Source organism: Manduca sexta, chromosome 20 (assembly GCF_014839805.1).
Source record: "Manduca sexta isolate Smith_Timp_Sample1 chromosome 20, JHU_Msex_v1.0, whole genome shotgun sequence".
In the NCBI taxonomy this organism is placed as follows: Eukaryota; Metazoa; Arthropoda; class Insecta; order Lepidoptera; family Sphingidae; genus Manduca; species Manduca sexta.
Genome location: NC_051134.1, coordinates 12,770,104 through 12,790,366, shown reverse-complemented (window position 1 = coordinate 12,790,366; position 20,263 = coordinate 12,770,104). Strand labels below are relative to the sequence as shown.

Here is a 20,263-nt window from a genome sequence, read left to right as displayed (position 1 = left end):
CGAAATCTACGTGAGTTAATTTTAATTGTTTTTAAATATAAAAATACTAGGCTTAGTTCGTGGCTCCACCCGGAAAAAAAAATCCGGGATAAAAGTCCCGCTATGTATATATATTCCCGGGATAAGAAGTATATCATGAACTATCTCCATACTAAATTTCATCGAAATCTGTTCAGTGGTTCAGCCGTGAAAGGGTAACAGACAGACAGACATAGCCACAATCGCATGTAAGTATAATATTAATATAGACATTATATCATATATAATATCCATAGTTATATTATAAATATTAAGATTACAGCAAATCAATCAAAGTCGCCTTTAAAAACATAATTGCAGGAAAATTAACACATTCTAAGTGTATTAAATTATCAGAACCAGTGAAAGATAGAATAAAGTCATTACCCTTCAAAAACTCCACATTGTGGGAAAATAAAATCATTTACCTTAGGAAAATTACAGTAATTGATGTTTTTATCCCGTGTGAGCGTTCACCTTTAAACCATTTATTTTTCTACACACACATAAGAACAACAAAATAAAGTATAAAAAAACATACATAAAGTTAATTATTAGGCATACAACGAATTTGTTGCATTATTTATATTATCCTATCACTCCATTTGAAGAGAATGTATAAACATAATTATGATATTAGTGGGACCGCACCCAGGTGTTTTAGAAGTTACACAGGAATAGCTAGAAGTAAAAGTCCCAGTGAACAGTCATTGACTAGATAACTGAGGTTAAACGAATGTTAAATCAAATGTTCAACCTCGATTAGTTAAAACAATTTGAAATAATTTTATCTAGACAAGCAATTTCAAGTAAAATCAGCGGCGGGTACATCTAGTGTAGCGCTAAATAATAAAGTAATTTAAAAGTTATGGCTAAAAGAAAAACTTTTGTGAAATATAATATAATATTAGCCCTGTATTACATACTGTCCCACTGTTGAGCACGGGCCTCCTCTACTACTGAGAGGGATTAGGCCTTAGTCCACCACGCTGGCCTAGTGCGGATTGGTAGACTTTACATACCCTCGAAATCCCTATAGAGAACTTCTCAGAAACGCAGGTTTCCTGAAGATGTTTTCCTCCACCGCAAGCTAAAGCAAGCGATAATTCACAAAGAAAAGTCAGACGTGTGCCCTTAGATTTCGAACCTGCGGACATTCGTCTCGGCAGTCCGTTCCACAACCTACTAGGCTATCGTCTAGTATTATATTTTGTAAAATATAGCGTAAACCAATATGATAGCTGACCCTGAATTTACGACGGACGTATCCTTGAACTTTTTGCAGCAACCTGTTTACGTAAAATAAAATGTCTGCTGCTATTTATTACAATTTTGTTACAAGGAACTAAATGTATTGATCGATTGACGTGTGAATATATTACCTAAAAGGCTATTACATACTAAGAAAAGAATTGCTATAATAATATAAAAACCCAAAGACATTTAACGGTGTAAAAAATTGCTCAAAACATAGCATTCATTAAAATGCCTAATTCAATCAGTATGTTGGGCAATCAAATTAATTTAAATCTTGTTTTGAGAGGTAAAATTGAATTTACCGTTTAAAATCGGCATTTAATTTAGTTATACGATAAGACAAAATAATGTCAACAGTTTGATTTTGGATTTATTTTCGCGTATGGCTGTTAGTAACTACCAAGATTGCGTACAAATATTTTTGACGTGCAAAAATATACGTAATGAAAAGGAGTGGCGTGACGCTTTGTTTAATATGCTGTCGCTACCTAGTATGAGGGCTTTTACACGTGAATATTTGATGAACGAGATTGTGTGACGAATTGTTTAGTCGGTGCCTATTACAATATAATTCATAAACTGGACAACCTTAAAACAACAAAGTGAGAACAAAAAATGAATATTTAAATCCATTCTTTTTTGTTTTACGTTCCATTAATGTTAAGCGGTTCAACGTATGTTAGTATTATTGGTGTGTTAATAGATATTTGTTAAATACCATTTAAATGATTTTGTGCTTACGGTTTGTGAAACAATATCCAATTTAATTTATAACCGACCGATTGGCGAAGAACATAAGTATGATAAAAATCCCGCCGAGAAGCTCGTTCCGAATCGCGCCAGAATTATGAGGCCACGTCTTACTGTATGTGTAACGAGTTGTTGATATACGAATATATACTGTGGGTGACGTCAAGGAAAGTACAAAATATATATGGCCCCGTAACCTAAAAAATAAAGTTAAACTCAAGACAAATTCAGGCATAAAACCCAATATACGTATAGCAGTGGTGAAGGGTGCATATAACCCGATAAGTGCCGGCTTCCCTTTTGTAATTTGATTTGCAGACCGTATTTATGCATATTATTGGTTGTATCGGGTTCCCTATGGGAACATTACACCCTTCGCCACTGAAGTATAGTATCTAATACATTATAACTTCTTCAACGTAAACACATGTATCGACTCAACCTAGTAAGATAAGTGCAGACATAATTATGATCTTAATGTTTAATACTATAAAATTTGAACCGCTTTATTTACTAACTGCTAGGCTTATCTTATTATAACTGATCAGTCATAGTTGCAAGATAATATAGGTTTACGCAGTGTGCTTACTGGTTGCAGGTTATTGTAATACATGTAACTGGGCATTATGAAATTTGACAGATGATCTAAGAGGTACGTCCAGGGCAGTGTTATGAAGTAAACACTAGTGGCGCCGGGTGAAATTTTAATAGGTAACCCGTGAAAGAAAAAGTACTAACATATCGCGGTCAATTTAGCAGAAAACAAAAACTAAGACAAATTTTATAAACCTAAAAGGGAAGCCGGTAGTAATCGGGTTATATGGATGCTTCGCGACTGGTAAAGACAAAAACAAACAAACATCATGCTGTTTAGGCAATTATTCGTTTAGGACAAGACAGAGGTTATATTGGTTTTTTCTACTCAGTATCATACCAGAGCATGAAATTTGTGGCCCATATGGCGACAGGTTCGCCCCCTATCACATCATGGGAATGAATACGCACGGCGAATGGGTGCACCGTTTGCGCCTCTGCCTACCCCTTCAGGGATATAAGACGTGAATGTGTGTGTATATATTATTTTTTTCGAAAATGTCTGTCTGAGACCAAAGCTGGTCGCAAGCCTATTTAAACCTTGAAATGCCTGTAAAATGTGGCAAATGCCTCTCATATGGTAACTCTAGTTGCAAGCAACATTCCACAATAAGCGGCATCATCTTATATATAATAATATCAGCCCTGTATTATATTATACTGTCCCACTGTTGTGCACGAGCCTCCTCTACTACTGAGAGGGATTAGGCCTTAGTCCACCACGCTCGCCCAGTGTGGATTGGTAGACTTCACACACCCTCGAAAATTCCTATAGAGAATTTTTCAGGTATGCAGGTTTCCTTACAATGTTTTCCTTCACGGTTAAAGCAAGCGAAAATTCACAAAGAATACACACATATTTTTTTAGAAAAGTCAGAGGTGTGTGCTCTTGAGATTTGAACCTGCGGACATTCGTCTCGACAGTCCGTTCCACAACCAACTAGGCTATCGCCGCATCATTTTATAACTTTCTTTAAAAGGTATGACACGAAATTTGAAGCAGCAAATTCAATACCCGACAAAACCATTTCATCCAGCATCAGATATACGTCATCTATTTGTATAAAATGATATCCGACGATTAATTTAATAATTAAATTTCCTGGTTTATAACACGTAGTGAACCTCGTCAGATAATAAACCTATAGCGGATTTGAAAGGAAATAGTTAAGGTAATCTTATGCAATAGTTATATACGTTGCGTTATTAAACTAATAAACTTCTTGTGTGTTTAAGGATATGAGGGGATAATGTGCATCAAATACGATTATAATTCTGTATAGCATAATTATTATGGATAGACTAATAGAGTTGTTATTGTTCATATAATGAAACGCATGGAGGATGTCATTACAAGATTATGCGTAAATAATTTTATCATTTTATTAATTTTATATTGAACAAGCTTTTCTTTGCCTTTCCGTCCATACTACTGTCCATTGATGGAACTTAATACCAGGTTGTAAAGTAGGCTTTTGTACTTGGGAAAGGCAGCTTATTGTTAGAAAAAAAAATCGGAATAGTTTAGGGATCACCCGCTACAATAAAATTACCAAATTCGTAAATTTTATCTTCAAGATTAGTAGGTAAGGTAGGTATAGAAACTCATACATATAGTATGCTATACGTGTATAAAGTATGTTGTTAAAATAATTAGTAGTTTTATTACCTAGTCTTTAAATACAATATATTGTTCCAAGAATATGTTTATTATAATATTTTTCGCGGCGATTTTCAATTTAAATGATCATGAATTAAACATGAAGATAATAAAGTTTTGAATTTTTGTATGTACGTATTCAAACTAATCGTAAACATACACAAAATCCAACGACACAAGAAACTAGCAAAAACCTGTTGCAAAAAAGAATATTAAAAGAACATAATGGAACAAAGAGCTCATACACAATCATAATGTAAATAGAAAGTTAAGCTATCTGCGGAATAACTTCTATTCCCCATTCCACGTGCCAGATACTAACCTGTGAAAACGACTTAACTACCCATTCTCAGTGACAGCGTACATTTAATGAGCGTTAACTATCCGCTACAGGGTTGATAGCTAATCGATTTTTAGTTTTTAGGTTATGTTTTATTAGCTGTTTCTAGGCCATTCGTTTTATGTTGAAATAAAATTTGAGTAGGTTTTGGAATGTCGAAAAGAAAGCCCGAAGGGTCTATATAAAAAAGGATGGTTTATACAAAAATGGATAAGGTAGCATTCTCTGCGCCAGTTATGAACATCACATCTATATAATCGTGACAACACATAGTGTTTATTGTTTACATTGTATTGCGTTCGTGACGGTAATTTCACTCTAATTTTGTATGTGAAATGCACAATGTACACGGTCTTTGGTTAATCTATGTTAATTGTTTAATTAAAGTATTGATCTACCGCGCACCTAATTTCCATCAGCTTCATACTTAATGCAACAGACGTCTTCATAATGAGAATACCACGTTTACAATTCGGGGTAGGAATAAATTAAAATAATAAACAAATATTCTATTTATTTGAAAGAAAACAAGTTTTTGCTTCTCCTTTTACCCGGAATATTGTATTATAGTACTTATATCTTTTGTTATGAATTAAGCTGAGGACTTTAATGTTTATTTAAGACTAAAATAACTAAATATGATGAAAGACGTTAAGGAACATTTAACGGTCAAGCTATCCTTTTTGACGTCCTTCATCCAGAGATTCTTTAAACTTGAACACCTCATGAGGTACCAACAGACTCAAGAATACAGGAGACAAATTTACAACCACTCAAATCTCATTCGACTACACTCATCATTTCCAAAACGTCACCAAACAGAATATAGAACTACGTTTTAATCGTCACGTTCATAATCTATCTCTGACCTGACATAGAGATAGAGAATTTCAATCCGATTTATCACTTTTGAAATTCTATTGTATAGTTAGAATATTTGCAAAACAAAATAAGGTGATAAATAACGATGGGACACCGCGGGCGGGCCGGATGTGCGTGACGTTCTCTCACGTGTTCGTGTGGAGAGAAAGGCGTTGAGTAAATGATTTATATACCTTCCAACAGTTAATCGGGTTTTTCGTACGCTATTTTATTGGAGAATAATAAATGGATTTGCAAAATATATTTTATTCTTACAGTGCACTAAAGTATTTGCCTTGGTGGTTTAGTTGTAATGCGTAAGCGTTAGGAGTACCTACGACGTAAGGTCCTGTTCGAATCCCGGATTGAGCCAAAATGAAAATTCCCTGGAATTTTACATCTTAAAAATTGCTAGTGTGACACCCCGTACCTCGGAAAGCATCTAAAACCGTCGGTCCTGCACCTGATCTCTCTCTGGTCATGTCAGATTACTGTCTCACTGGACTATGGGAGTAGAGGAGTAAAGAGTGCACCAGTATACACTATACACACTTGTACACTATATCTCCAGCGCACCTGGCTGAGATCCGTTGAGATTGACCACCGTACCCGAAATTCGAATGGAGAGATTCGTTCAATGCTGATGTCTCATATTGACTTGTAAGACTATAAGTATTATAGAAAAATCACGCTAAAGAAATACTGGTATATCTATAATATGTCAGCTTATGATTTTACATAATACAAATCAAATGGTAATAAAGATTATGCATAAATAAATTACATTTAACACCTCAACTCAAGACAGGCTACGTAAATAGAAATAAAATGTAAACCATTTAGGAAATGAAACATGAGTTACGTAATTAGGTCCTCGTTTTCGTCTATTTATAAATAAGACTATTTACCAAGTTAATGAATGTTTCATAAATATTTACCGGCAGTATAAAGTTTATTTTTAGATATTGAAAGTATAGCGGGGATTATATGGTTCTTGGAATAAGTTATAATTTGTTACTGCTATTAAAACACTCAAAATAGAGGTGAAGGACTCTACTATATGAAGACTATATTATCAATGTTGATTAATAGCTAATTATAATTTTTGGAGCTGCCGCTTTAAAATATATATTTTTTAAATTTCTTTAAATGACGAGGCGAGCTTGCCGGTCACCTGATGGTAAGTGTTACGACCGTCCATAAAGAGTAAAACCACGGGTCCTCCGTCCGATACCTTTAATTACAAAGTATTGTTTGGTATTCTACTGCGCTCGCCATCCTGAGACATCAGATGTTAAGTCCTATTATGTCCAGTAGTTGCACTGGCCACGATGTCCTTCAAACAGGAACACAACAGTGATTACAAACTGTTGCTTCCCGTCCCCCAGGTGGACTCTCACATATGAGAAACCTACCACCAGTAGAGATAGTTGGAATAGGTGATTCCTCATTGATACATACACTATGGGTATACAAGCTCACGCCTTTATCCCCGAAGAGGTAGGCAGAGGTGCAAATGTTATATTCACGGTTCAAAAAGCTCATTCCCGTTCGATGATGTCGTGGACGAAACCATATCTAAATCGGGCACAAACTCCAATCCTTGTTAATTCACCCGTGTTATAATTTAAAAAGCTCGCTAATTTTAACCGACTTAAAAAAAGGAGGAGGTTCTCAATTCGACTGTATGTTTTTTTCTGTGTGTTTGTTAGGCGATTATAAGTCGTTCTATTTAAACATTATCACTAGAAACTCGGAGTTTCAAAGTAACGTGAATCACGCTTCCCAATGTTAGAGTCTTGAAGTTTATATACATACATACATAACATCACGCATTTATCCCCGAAGGGGTATGCAGAGGCGCAACTAGGGCACCCACTTTTCGCCAAGTATGTTCCGTCCCATGATGTGATAGGGGGCGAGCCTATCGCCTTATCGGTCACAAATTCCAGACTCCGGGCTGATACTGAGCAGAAAAACCCAAATATCACTGCAAGACCCGGGATTCGAACCCAGGACCTCAGAGCGCTATTGTACCGGACATGCAATACAACTACGCCACCGAGGCAGTCAGTTGAAGTTTATATTATTGTTTATAAATATATTTATTAGTACGGGCGCGGCAAAGTGACCCCACCTTTGGTCTTAAGCGGAATGGGACCCATGTCGAATGTCGAGTGACGAGAGTTGATACCCCTCAGCACCCGACACAACTATGCCGGCCTGTTGGAGCCGGATATACACAGGCTGATTCCGGAACGCGACACAATTACGTGGGCCACTATGACGGGTGCTAACACCTTGTGTACGGTAGTCGCTATGCGCACGGATGCAAAATATATCCTACTACCAGCAATGTATAAAAAGATCGTAAGATAAATAACATAAATATTTAAATACCAATTGATATAATATAAGCGTATAGAGCAAAAAATCTTATTGAATACTTGCAACAATATCAATAACTTATTGCAATTTCTGTTGTCTCAATAATTTATCACGACATAATATCCGTCATACGGATCAGACAAACGGAACATTTAACAGAACCGGAACAAATAACTGAGTTATAGTTATGTCCACTTCGTTACGGCATTTCCTGTCGTGTAGGAAAAATGTAATTGGCCGTATCAGGAAATGCGCAGCTTGTTATTGTTAATCATTGCGAATTCTATTTTTAAAAGTGATTACTTTTAAGCTATTTTTTTTTCACATATAATTTGGGTCGATGTGAAAGGAGTTTTATGCCAACTATGATTCTATTCTAAATTTAAAAACGACCAGTTTGAAAAGTTTGCGTCGAACTCTCATAAAAATATTGGCTGAAACAAGCCAGTAATCTATTATCAAAACTTTTTTACACCCTGTGATGTTTTACTTAAGGTTACCACATCAAGTTCAGTTATGTATCATAAAACACTTTCATGATCAAAATAGTCTAATAAGAGCCTCTACCAACTACTTCAATGGACTTGGAAGTTATCCAAAACTATTTATGGCAAGTTTTCGGTGGCTCGGTTTCAGACGTCTTGCGGCATTTCAAATAGTTTGGGACCTCTCCAGAGAGTCAGGCGACTACAATTTTTAAAAGGTTTAAAAGCATAGTTTGGTTAAGAATGTTGTTTAGTTAGTTAAGCGTGTTCTAGTTGAAAGGTCTAAACTAAAGAGTTTTTAGTTCCTTACATTACGAACTATTTAGGTCTTGCGGTACGTTCTCGTGCGTTAATACTTAATCCTATAATTTAAAATACATGATTTCCAAAAAAAAATATCAAAACAAACTTAAATATCCATCCATTATTTACTAAGCACATCATTCGATTGAATTAAATTTATTACAAAATCTATTCAGTGCTCATGTCTCATATTATATGAAACTTCACACACAGCTAGTATTTATATCAAAATTTTAATTCAGTAAATTGTCATACGCAAAATAATTATAGCTCGATAGTTGTTGCATGGATAAACAAAGTACTTTAAAATACTAATTTAAATTTGAAAGCAAAACGCGAATTAATTTAATACCAGCTTTAAATAATTTCGCGTTTAAATTTAGCAAAATATTTAACGTTCATTAATTATTTGCATAGGTGTCAGTTAATTAATAAATATTGTAATAACAGATTATGGATCGAGGTAATTTTTTTGGAATGAGTGCTGATCATATTTTAATTAAAACATATCAACAGACTATGTCATGCTGATAAGTAGTAGCTAAAAAGAAATGGGTTGCGAATTGCTCCTTGTACTGAGACAATATGTTTTTTTTGCATTATTTGGCCATTTAGTTATCTAACGGTTTCCAAATATTATTGACCTTATTGATTAACATTTATATTAAAATACAAGACACAGTAAAAAATAATAACTAAGCATCAGTTATTTCTATTAAATTAAATATTTACGTACTAAGTAATTGGTGTATCTCCATTAAATATATTAATCTGCTATTAACTTTATAAAATAAGTAAACTTTACAGTTTCGGTACTATAAAATATTGCTTTAATTAAAAAGTGGACATTATTTTAATAAATAATTAATTTACGTTTGTAATATAAAAAGATTTTGTACGCATCTTCTTGACCCTTGCTAAAAATTTAATTGCTCTCTTGTCCTTAGCAATAGATATGTCTTTAAATAAAATGTATAAATATGTAATAACTTTAATCAAAACTCATTTTAGTCTATTACTTCAAACGAAATTAAAATATAAAATGATAGTCTAAGAATCAAATTAAGCAAATGCGTTATAAGAGAATGGAAATAAAACATCACAAATGTTTCCAAGATGAGGCATTTAAAATTCCAATCTTGCACTTTAGTCCAATGGTCGACATGCAGATGGGCCAGAAATTTTCACCGATTTGCATTGGGTTGCAAAACTAAGTTATGCTAATCCAGCTATAAGTTACAGACGAGAGCTGGTAAGCTTTTCAATTTTATTGCAAGAACCGTAAATCTCAAGGGAGAAAATTAAAAGCAGTCATTATGTTTAGATGAATATAACAGGGATGTTTCTTTTAGTTTGAGTAACGTCAATCACAGTGTTAATTTCCTTTCTGCAGTTTCTACCTTTAATTTTAACAAAGATTCGAACATTGCACCATCGCAAACTCTTGCATTTATAAGATTACTAGCGATGCGTTTGGCTTTGAACGAGTAACAGAACGTATACGTATATATTTATTTCTTTCTTACAAAACATTAATGAATGATATACATTATTCCTCTTGAATCTTTCCATCCATTGGTAAAAACCGTATGAAAATCTGCTCAGTAATTTTTGAGTTTATGACATTCAAATAGACGGCGGTGAATTCTATTTTATAATAGTCATGTAAGGATTATAATTAATAGTTTATTTTTATTCAGGCACAGTAAAGTAATCCCACTGCACCTGATGGTAAGTGGAGTGGGGTCCAATAGAACGTCGACTGGCGAGAAATGATTACCTCTTGACAGTCGACACAATTATGCCGGCCTGTTGGAACCGGATATAAACAGGCTGATCCCAGAACGCAGCACACGTACGTGAAACACTATGACGGGTTTTAATACCTTGTATCCGGTAGTCACTATCCGGGCGGATATAAAATATATCCTACCATCAGTAAAGATTATACTTATTTTTTTATTCAACTTTATACCAAAAACGGCGTCTGCACTCCATCAAAAAATACACTAAAACCACGCATATATAACGAAAACGCAATATAAGCGTCTAGTAGCAGATACATATCGATGCCGGTCCATCACTCTTTCCCCGGAAATAAACTTGCCAGGACAACAGTTCTATGTTAGCGAAAACTGAGACAAGATTTATCGCCCCTACACTACCGATATTGATATTCCAAAGCTGTTATAAATTTCTTGTTTGCAATTGAAAAGCAACGAACTTTTTGTATTGTTTTTCATTCATAAATGCAGTTTTAAAAAATATCTCGTTGCCGATTTTGAGTAGATTTCTAATGAAAAAGATCAACTATGATAAATACCCCACGAGGCTTCATAGACGAGACCAACTTTTATTATAGAACACGAAAGTTGCCGGCACTGAGCTGTCACCATTTTATTTTTATACGATTTCTGTCTAGCTAATTCTTGCGTTAAAAGTCGCGGTTACTTATAAACTGAACGTCGCGTCGGTAGTAAAAAGGTAGTAAAAAGTAAACAAAAATTGTGATATAATTCACGAAATTAGTTTTATTTCAATATTAAGGTGTACTGCGATCGCTATACATTACATATTGACAACAAGCAGTCAAAGAGAACTTCGTCTCGTATGTCGAACCACATTAAGGTTATCTCCTTCATAAATAAGAAATTTTGCTGCACTTTCTTCAAACTCCCGAATCATCAAGCAGTCATCGTCTTAAACTTTAAATTAAAGCTATGGTTTGGCAATTATTTCATTTTCATATAATTTGTGGATAGTAGATCATGTCATAAATCTTTGTAGGTTTCTAATTACTATATGTAAAAATAAAGGCTCTTTTATTTTTATTTTTTAGTTATCATAGAGTAACATAGAACTTAACTTGTTCATAGCCAAGGGTGTAAACAAAAAAAGATTATACAACTGGCAGAATTTTTGTAACGAGCGATATGTTCCGGAATAAAATTGATGACCGCACACCGCGAAATTGAACCTTAAAACGTGTGTATTGAAAGATTTTCAAAAAATATCACGTGAAGAATTAGATCTTATAAAGTTGATTTTAACCTAGTGTTTAATTATTGTACAGCTGACTTCAGTAAACTGTCTTCTCGGTTTATATTGTTCTTTATTAATATTGTGTGACCCGGAAGCTCGATCTGGTTCCTTCCATATAACTTTATGTTGTTTTTAGTGCTATTTTGATATTGCACATTAATTTACGTTACCTTGTTTTAAACGTTCTTATGTCAAGCGTAATAAAACTCATTAGGCGATATTAAATAAGGAACTGAATCTCAATTCAGTGCGAATGGTTTTTTTAAATTTAATTATTGTGTTATTAATTATAGATTCATTACCTTTTAAATACTTCATAAAATTAAATTTTATAACTATCTACTTTATAGAGGGGATTAGAATATAAAATAGATTTTTAATAAAACAAGCTATGATATATAAAGCAACATTTTTTGGGTAAGTAATCCATGCATTCCAAGGAAAACATTACCTTTTATTTACTTATAAGGTCCTTAACAGCTTGCAAATCATACATTATAAAATGTAAAACAATCAACAGATACAGTAAGACAATTACGAATTACACATTATTATAAAAACTAGTCTAAGAATATACACAAACAAAAATGGAACAAAAGATCTGGTAAGAGTTATGTGAATGTATTCTCTGTGCATTCGATTCCATCTTATTCGAACTTTAAAAAGATACTGATAAAAATCCTATCTTTTAATTAATAAAATTACTGCAAAAATATGTGAATACAACTATCTTAAAAGGTACATTTTGTTTATTCTGAAGTAAACTAAAACGTAAAGTCTGTACTTCACTACCCTGTGGGCGAGAACTATCTCCAGAGGTACAAGCGCTTAGTAAGCTTATTCTACCTCCTGAAGTAAGCTTCAGGAGGTAGAACCAACAACACTGAAAAATCTCTTGCAACCGCCACAGTCAGATACATAATATTATATAAATTACAGTAATCTATTTCATTCAAACACTATTACATATTATGTAATTTTTATTAACAAAAGTGGTAAGAAAATAAATTACTTATTAATTATTCTGCCCCTATCAATCTAATGTCCGCCGGCGTAACAAATTATTAGCGCATCTAGTAAGTAGACTTAATTATTAAAACGGCCTTTTGCCTTTTGCTATCCATCTCTATGTGATTTAATTTCGTGCATATCGCCTTAGAAAATCGAAAAAATTGGAATCAAACCCAAGAATTTGCAATTTACGGTTAACTGGCTATCAGCAGACTAAATGATGACAAATAGTTAAATAACTACAAATACATAATTTTTTTTTGTATGAAGCCGTAGGCGGAGGTGCAACCAGTGCAGCCACTTATGGCCATGTGTATCCCATCCCATAATGTAGGATTGGATTCCATCGTGCTCGCCCCTAAGGCGAACCTATAGGGAAATCTGACAGAATTTCTAGACTGCGGCTGATACTGAGCAGAAAAAATCGAATATCCTTTTCCCAAACCGGACTTCGAAGGCGAAGGTCGAAGGATCCCATCGTGCTCGCCCCCGGGCTAAATCTGGCATATCGGATAGAATTTCCAGACATAGGCTTATACTAAGCCGAAAAACCCAATATTACTTTGCCTGATCCGGGACGTGAGCCTAACCCCAAAGCGGCAGTCGTATTGCGCACGCAATACAAGTCACCATCCAGGCAATTATAGTTCAATTATTTCGAAAAACCACTATTTCATATCCACATAATATTATTTAAGAATTATGAAATTTAATTTTATAAAAAAAAATATTCTATGAATTATATAGTAAAATATTCTTCTATGAAACAATTTACCATGCAAACCGTACAACATTTATATAAAATAAAATCTTCGATAAAAGCGTTCAGCATCTTTTTGAAATTTTATGATTTATTGCGAAAGCTTCAAACTTTGCCCGCAAACTGATGCTACTATGTATATCTATGTGTTTACCAAGAAAATTTTGTTTCAGACGCGAAGAAAAATTTATTACTGACAATATTTTATGCACTGCGTGGTGACAACCGCGAGACACCGAACTGTTTACCCAATTGTTTATTTTTCATGGTTTTATACAAAGCATATATTGTTTTATCGACTGAATGAACATACTAAATATAAATTGAAATACCCGCTACCCGTGTATTCGAAGGAATTGTCAGAGATGCATTTAGTAGATGGTACATTCTTGGTTCGATAAGCTTACTTTGCCACATTAATGTTACGGGTCGAGTTTTTCGTTATGTATGACACAAATTACAATCTCAGGCAAATCGTTTATTATTTTCGACATACCCGCCATTTAAGTTTACTGACCTGATATTTTTAATATTTACAATTTACTATTCAAATTCAATTATTACTATAAACGCTATTTATATGAATCAGTTATAAGTTTTCAATAGGATCTTCAAAATGTTCATCAAATACAATGTGCAATTATGCGAAGCCCTAATAACTTAAAAAGTACTTAGAAATGAGTTGATAAATTTATATCCCCGAAAAAGTGAAAAAAAAAAATGATATTCAACCATCAATCACGATAGGCAGCGAAAGCATCAAATAGCAGTTACTCATCAACGGAGCAAGTTTACATCTCTTAAATCGTTTAACAGTCGTGTTTCATTATCAAACACTCCACGAGAGCTCGCTCATCAGGGTTAAAGGCTTTCAGTATAATTCGCATGCGTAAACCGCCCTATCACAGGTTTCAGTGCCAAACAAGATACCGAGGCGGGAACACGCCCCGTCTCGGCAAGAAAATATTCAAATATTACGCGATCCCAACTATAACGTTAAATTAAAATTATTTCATTCCAAATTTAAAATAAAAACTTTGTTTATATTCAAATGTGAGTTTTAGGATTTTCGAAAGTGTTCCAAATTTAAACTATGTTGTGAAGTTGGATTTTTACTTTGAAGTGGTTAGCGGTTTTTAAGTAGAGAAGTGTCGTTGTATTAAAACTAGTTATGTAGACAACTTAACTGATTTTACTTTAAGTAACAGGTAATATATAAATTTAAATAAATATTGGAACAATGATTTCTTATGTTTACGCGAATGTTAGACATTGAAATTAAACTAATTTTCGGATTCTATCGCGGTGCTAGTATTTTATTTTCTCCCGACGTTTCGAAGACTTTGCAGCCTTCATGGTCACGGGGGGGGAAATATTGGAACGCATGTAAAGTTCTATCTTATGTTGTAAAAACATTTGAATTTGATGTACCTGGTTAGAAAAAAAATATTACAACTATGTTATACTGGTTGTGATGTACGAAACAAAATTTTATTTCCGCTTTTGTAAGCTCTTAAGGGATATTTTGTTACCAAAATTAGTAATACTTATTGACTTCCCAAAAGTATTTGAATTTTTTATGAACATGATATTTTGCAAGGGAGAAGGAGTAGGAAAATACAGAATCCATATTTCATTGATTCCTTAGCAAAATTTTTTTACTTATTTTGGCGTATATATTTGGATCTACTTATTAATGTTAATAAATACTCTAAAATAAATAAACTAAACTAAACTCTAAAATCCCGTCGCAATAAGCCTACATGGTGGATTAAACCTTAACCCTCGTGGAGCGTAGGATAATACATGAACGATGCAGGGCAAGTATTATTAATACACGTAAATGTTTGTAAAATATGTATTAATTATAAAAAAGGCAAGAAAGTAGAATACTGTGCTTAATAATTTTCTACTATTAATAAAGCATAAACTTATAAACTAAGTATAATAAACGTACACTATATTTATAGGTATACATGTAGAATGGGGCTATAATAAACTAACACATGAATACTAAGAAGAGCCAACAAATTCTGGAATTAACAAATAAACATTCCATATATAACAAATACTTTCGTCTGTGCCGTTACAGCGGCCTCCATAATTGACCCGGAATAGAAATTATCTATTATCTTTTCGCCAAGTCGACAGTTTCCATTGTCGTTTGATCAAGCAAGAGATCCCCCAGCTAATTATCATTCTCTTACTCTCCGCCACTTTATCGTCGCCTTAATTTATCTTTTCTTATCCCCATTTTCGACTTGCCGACCTTCGCGTTCCGAAATCTTTCACATCTCGACAATCAGCATGGAATCCTCGGGGAAATGCGAGCCGCAGTGACCCCTGCCAGATCGTCGTACGATTTGTATTTGGTATTTGCTTCACGTTTCGTCGCTGCATATGTGTTGCCCGACAATTCACACGATAAATATCTTGTAAATCCATTGAACTTTATTGCTTGGGAATATGTGTTCTCGGACTTTATATTTAGAGAGTTTTTTCGTGTGAGATTCTTTTATTAACAAAAACCAATTTCTTTTACATTGGAATATTAATGGCATATATGTGTTGTAAATGGAATGCTTCTTCCATTTGCGTAAATTGCGCAGATAAATATAAGTGAGCTGGGATTCCAGAAAATAAGTGTGTATTTCAATAAGTTTTCCTTCACTCACACTTTGCTCCTGATATTGCTTTATTGCGGGAGATATGAGTTTTATACGGTATGTGCCACTGAAATATGTGCCTAGGAATGTTATTGAAGTTCAAATTATATTTTATGAACATTTAAGTATCGTAAAATACGTTTGTATTTTTAATGTGCGCAATGTGATCAATTGTATCGCGCATTGAAGTTAGAATGCCTTGGGGCTGACTAAATGCGTATTAGGACTTTGTAAGTACCTTTATATTTTTCTCATTCATCATGAAACATTTATTACAGTACAATGTATAGAGTATGCCAACTCCTTAATGGTTTACAAAGAAGGTTGGTACTTTGTCTTGTTAGTCTAGAAAGAAAAAGAATTTATTCGACAGGTATACCTACATATATTTCGATTACTAAACTATATAAACATAAAACAACGATGGGATTGAGGATCGTTTGTACATCTTTCGAAAGAATTTCAATTTCAAAATACCTTTAATAAAACTGAATTTTTACAAAGAAATGAGGTGAATAATCAAACCTTTGGGTCGCAAAGGTCTGTTGGCAAATGTCTCGGGCAATATCGTGGAAATGCAATACAAAATAAAAGGTTAAGCCAATTCCGGAAGGAATATCTGAGATTGTTGAACTGATTTATGAAATGTTTTGCAAAGGGGGTACGATTCACGAGTAGAAGTTTGAAAGTGACAGGTGTTTACTGAGCGCAGATCAATTTGCCAGACATGAAGCCTGCTCGATTGGATATCACTGACGTAATGAGTTTTTAATAAAAAGGTGTAGATGTGTTATAATATCTCTAGTGGTATACTAAAATAGAGCAATAGTACAATCAGTCTTAGTTTTGCGTCTATTGAAGTTTATCATAAAACGAATGTTCGTTAATATGTTCTATATACTACTAACAATGATGCCATGCACTTCTATTTTCACGTATCACAGTGTAGTTTGGTATAATAATTATTGATTTATACGATAAAGCGGTTTTTGAAAACCGAATGCAGTATAGGTGCCGTATGTATATTTTTTTTAATTAAAATATCATTGGCGTGACTGAAACCCAAAGTGAACTTGCCTGTAATAATGCCGGGGCATTCTTGATTATTCAGAGAGGATAAGTGACAGAATATATTATAACAATACGAACATAATACTCGACAGAAAAAGAAGGATGATATAAGTTAAAGTGTTTATCTGCATGTCTGTTTGTGGCATCATAGCTTCTAAACGAATGGACCTATTTTGATTTTATTATTTTCATAAGCTAATGTGATCGAGATGGTTCTTATTATATATTTTTTATTGATAAAAAAGTCACTTTTGATTTATAGTCGAATAAATAAAGTTTAAACTATTTTTCGGATTTTATCGCGGTTTTAATATTTTTACTTTCGCGTACACATAAGAAATCTTTAAATGCGTATTACATTTCAATACACATTATCGTCCTAAAAACAATGAAAATACGACACAATAAAAATGTTCTTTTAAATCCTACATTTCAGTAGATTCTCTAATGTAATATGGTTTCCTAGGAACGGGCAAGAAACACAACTGAACAAATAAAAGGTTATTTCGTTTTAACAATGAGAAAAATTCAGTCGACACAGCGGTAGTAGTACAATAACTGTCGTAGGAAATGCATTCCGTTCATAGTTTAAGGTTGGGACTGTTTACATTTTATTGCATGTATGCAATTGTAATCCGCGTATGTTAAGATCTCATCTTTACGGCAGATTTGTGTTCAGCAGTGATGAATCTCAGAAAAGGTCATTGTGATATTAATTAACACTAATAAAAATTCATGGATACTAGGTAATAATATTATATAATAATATAAATATTAATGATATTATAATAATATTATACACTGACTGCCTCGGTGGCGTTGTTGTAAGTGTACACGGTAAGAGTACGACAACCGCGCTTGCTTCGAATCCCGGGTCGGGCAAAAATAATGGGGACTGGGTTTTTCCATCTTAAAAAAAATTACTCAGTTGCAACTCGGAGTCAGGAAGTTGGCGGTGTGATACCCCCGTACCTTATAAAGCCGTTGGTCCTACGCCTGACCTCTCTCTGGTCATGTCGGATTGCCGTCTCACCGAACTATAATAGTAAAAGAATAGAGAGTGTACTATAATATCTCCTGCGTACTTGGCTAATCTCCGTTGAGATTGGCCGCCGTGGCCAAAATTCGATTAGGAATCACCAATATTCTACAAAAAATACATCCTGATTATGATTAGTCATATTTTATGAATTAAAGCGACCATCGATTATAAAAACAAGTTAGATGACCATAAAGTGTCTCTTACTCGTTAAAAAGAGCCGGTTTGTAAAACATAGTAGTGAACAGAAATATTCTTAAACCCACACGCTCACTGATGCTTAACAAATCTTATTAGCCTTCTTGAGACATGCCTAATGAGAACCCCTAGAAATTCTCTTAGTATTTTTTTCATTGTGTGCAGTGTACAAAGTTTGCCAAAGTAATTAAATGTTGGAAGAAGAAACCCATTGTGTGTTTAACTTAACTAGGAGGCGTGACAGCTAAAATTAATATTTCACTCATAAATCAACACAAATCCGCATCGCGGAATACGTTGAATGTTCATTTTGCTTATAAATTATTCTCTTGATAGAAATATTGGCTTCCTCGCTTATTTTCTACGATTCTTTTGGGAATGAAACACGTACGATTTCCAATATCTATATATATAAAAGAAAGTGGTGTTAGTTACACTATTTATAACTCAAGAACGGATGAACCGATTTGGCTGAAAATTGGTGGACAGGTAGCTTAGAACTAGGAGACGGACTTAGGATACTTTTTATCCCGTTCCCACGGACACGGGACGTGACATAAGACGTGGTATAAGAAAGCAAAATTTGGTTTGGAGATAGTATAAGACCCTGTTATAGGCTACTATCCCGGGATAATATATAGTGGAATTTTTATCCCGGAAAACTCCTTCACGCGTGCGAAGCCGCGAGCAAAAGCTAGTAATTTATAAAATTGGCGATATAAAATACGTCATATCATACACGTGACAATATACTTTTAAATGTCCTTGAGTAATACATAACGATTAATTTACGTACCAAGTATGACATAAAATAATTTGTATGTAAATTTATTTTGCGATGTAACTTTGTATGGACGGAATATATTATGTTACGTATTTTCTTTTTTATTTCGATAGTGCTATGAGAATATACCTTCTACAAATTATGATTTGATTTATTTTACTTCAATTTAAGCAAATATTATCAAACAACAATCTTATTGTTTATTTGGGATTTCGAGGTTTTTTGCAATATTATGCTCATTGTTCAGATCTTTTGTACTCGACTCTTTTGATCTTGTGAGGACTCTGTGTACACGATATTCATGATCCCACGTTGTTATTTTACGTTCTTATGAATTTTACATTACAGATTTCTAAAAAGATGACGGTAAGCCTGTGACCCCTTTAGATAAGCGTCGTTTTAGCATAACTACTTATCGGGTTACGGGCACACCTACCACAACCGCGAGAAAACAGAATCTCTTAGGATTTTATACCAGTAAGGGAATATATAAGCTTATTTTTTAAAAAATGCAAGGATTTTTTTAGAGCACCTGATAGTAAGTGGAGTAGGGTCCGGATAAAGTGTTGACTGACGAGATATGTATATCACCTGTCAGTCGATACTTGTCGGTTTATTTAAAACCAAATATATGTACATCCTTACGTATGCCGCTATGGCGGTTTTATACCTTGTGTATGGTGGTTGCTCCCCGAGTAGATACAAACATCCTATCACCAGTGAACGGTACTGGAATGTGATTAATATTTTGCATAGTTTTCGGGCACTTCTTGCCTTTATTTAAATAACTAAAAATATTTGTCATATAATAATTTTATTATGTCCATCACTTTGCATGTTATATTTCTTTCATTGTCAATTTTGTTTACGAAGAAATCATAAAAGAAAGTACTAAAATTATATATCCATTAGATGCTTTAATCAAGTAAAATAATTATCATATTTATTATTAACTTTTATAATATCTTTCCAAATCCAACCGAAGTGCAATTAGTAATGGAATATTTAGATTCAGTGAATCCGTTACCGACCCCAA

At 33.8% G+C, this 20,263-nt stretch overlaps 1 protein-coding gene across 1 annotated transcript in view; it reads left to right on the top strand.

Moving 5' to 3' along the window:
* Window positions 1-12,602: 12,602 nt before the first annotated feature.
* LOC115456435 (disks large homolog 2) overlaps window positions 12,603-20,263 on the top strand; it is a 46,056-nt gene continuing 38,395 nt past the window's right edge. The window contains exon 1 of the mRNA XM_030185512.2: window positions 12,603-14,677. The gene's annotated coding sequence lies outside the window, so the exon portion shown is untranslated. The remainder of the gene's footprint in view (window positions 14,678-20,263) is intronic.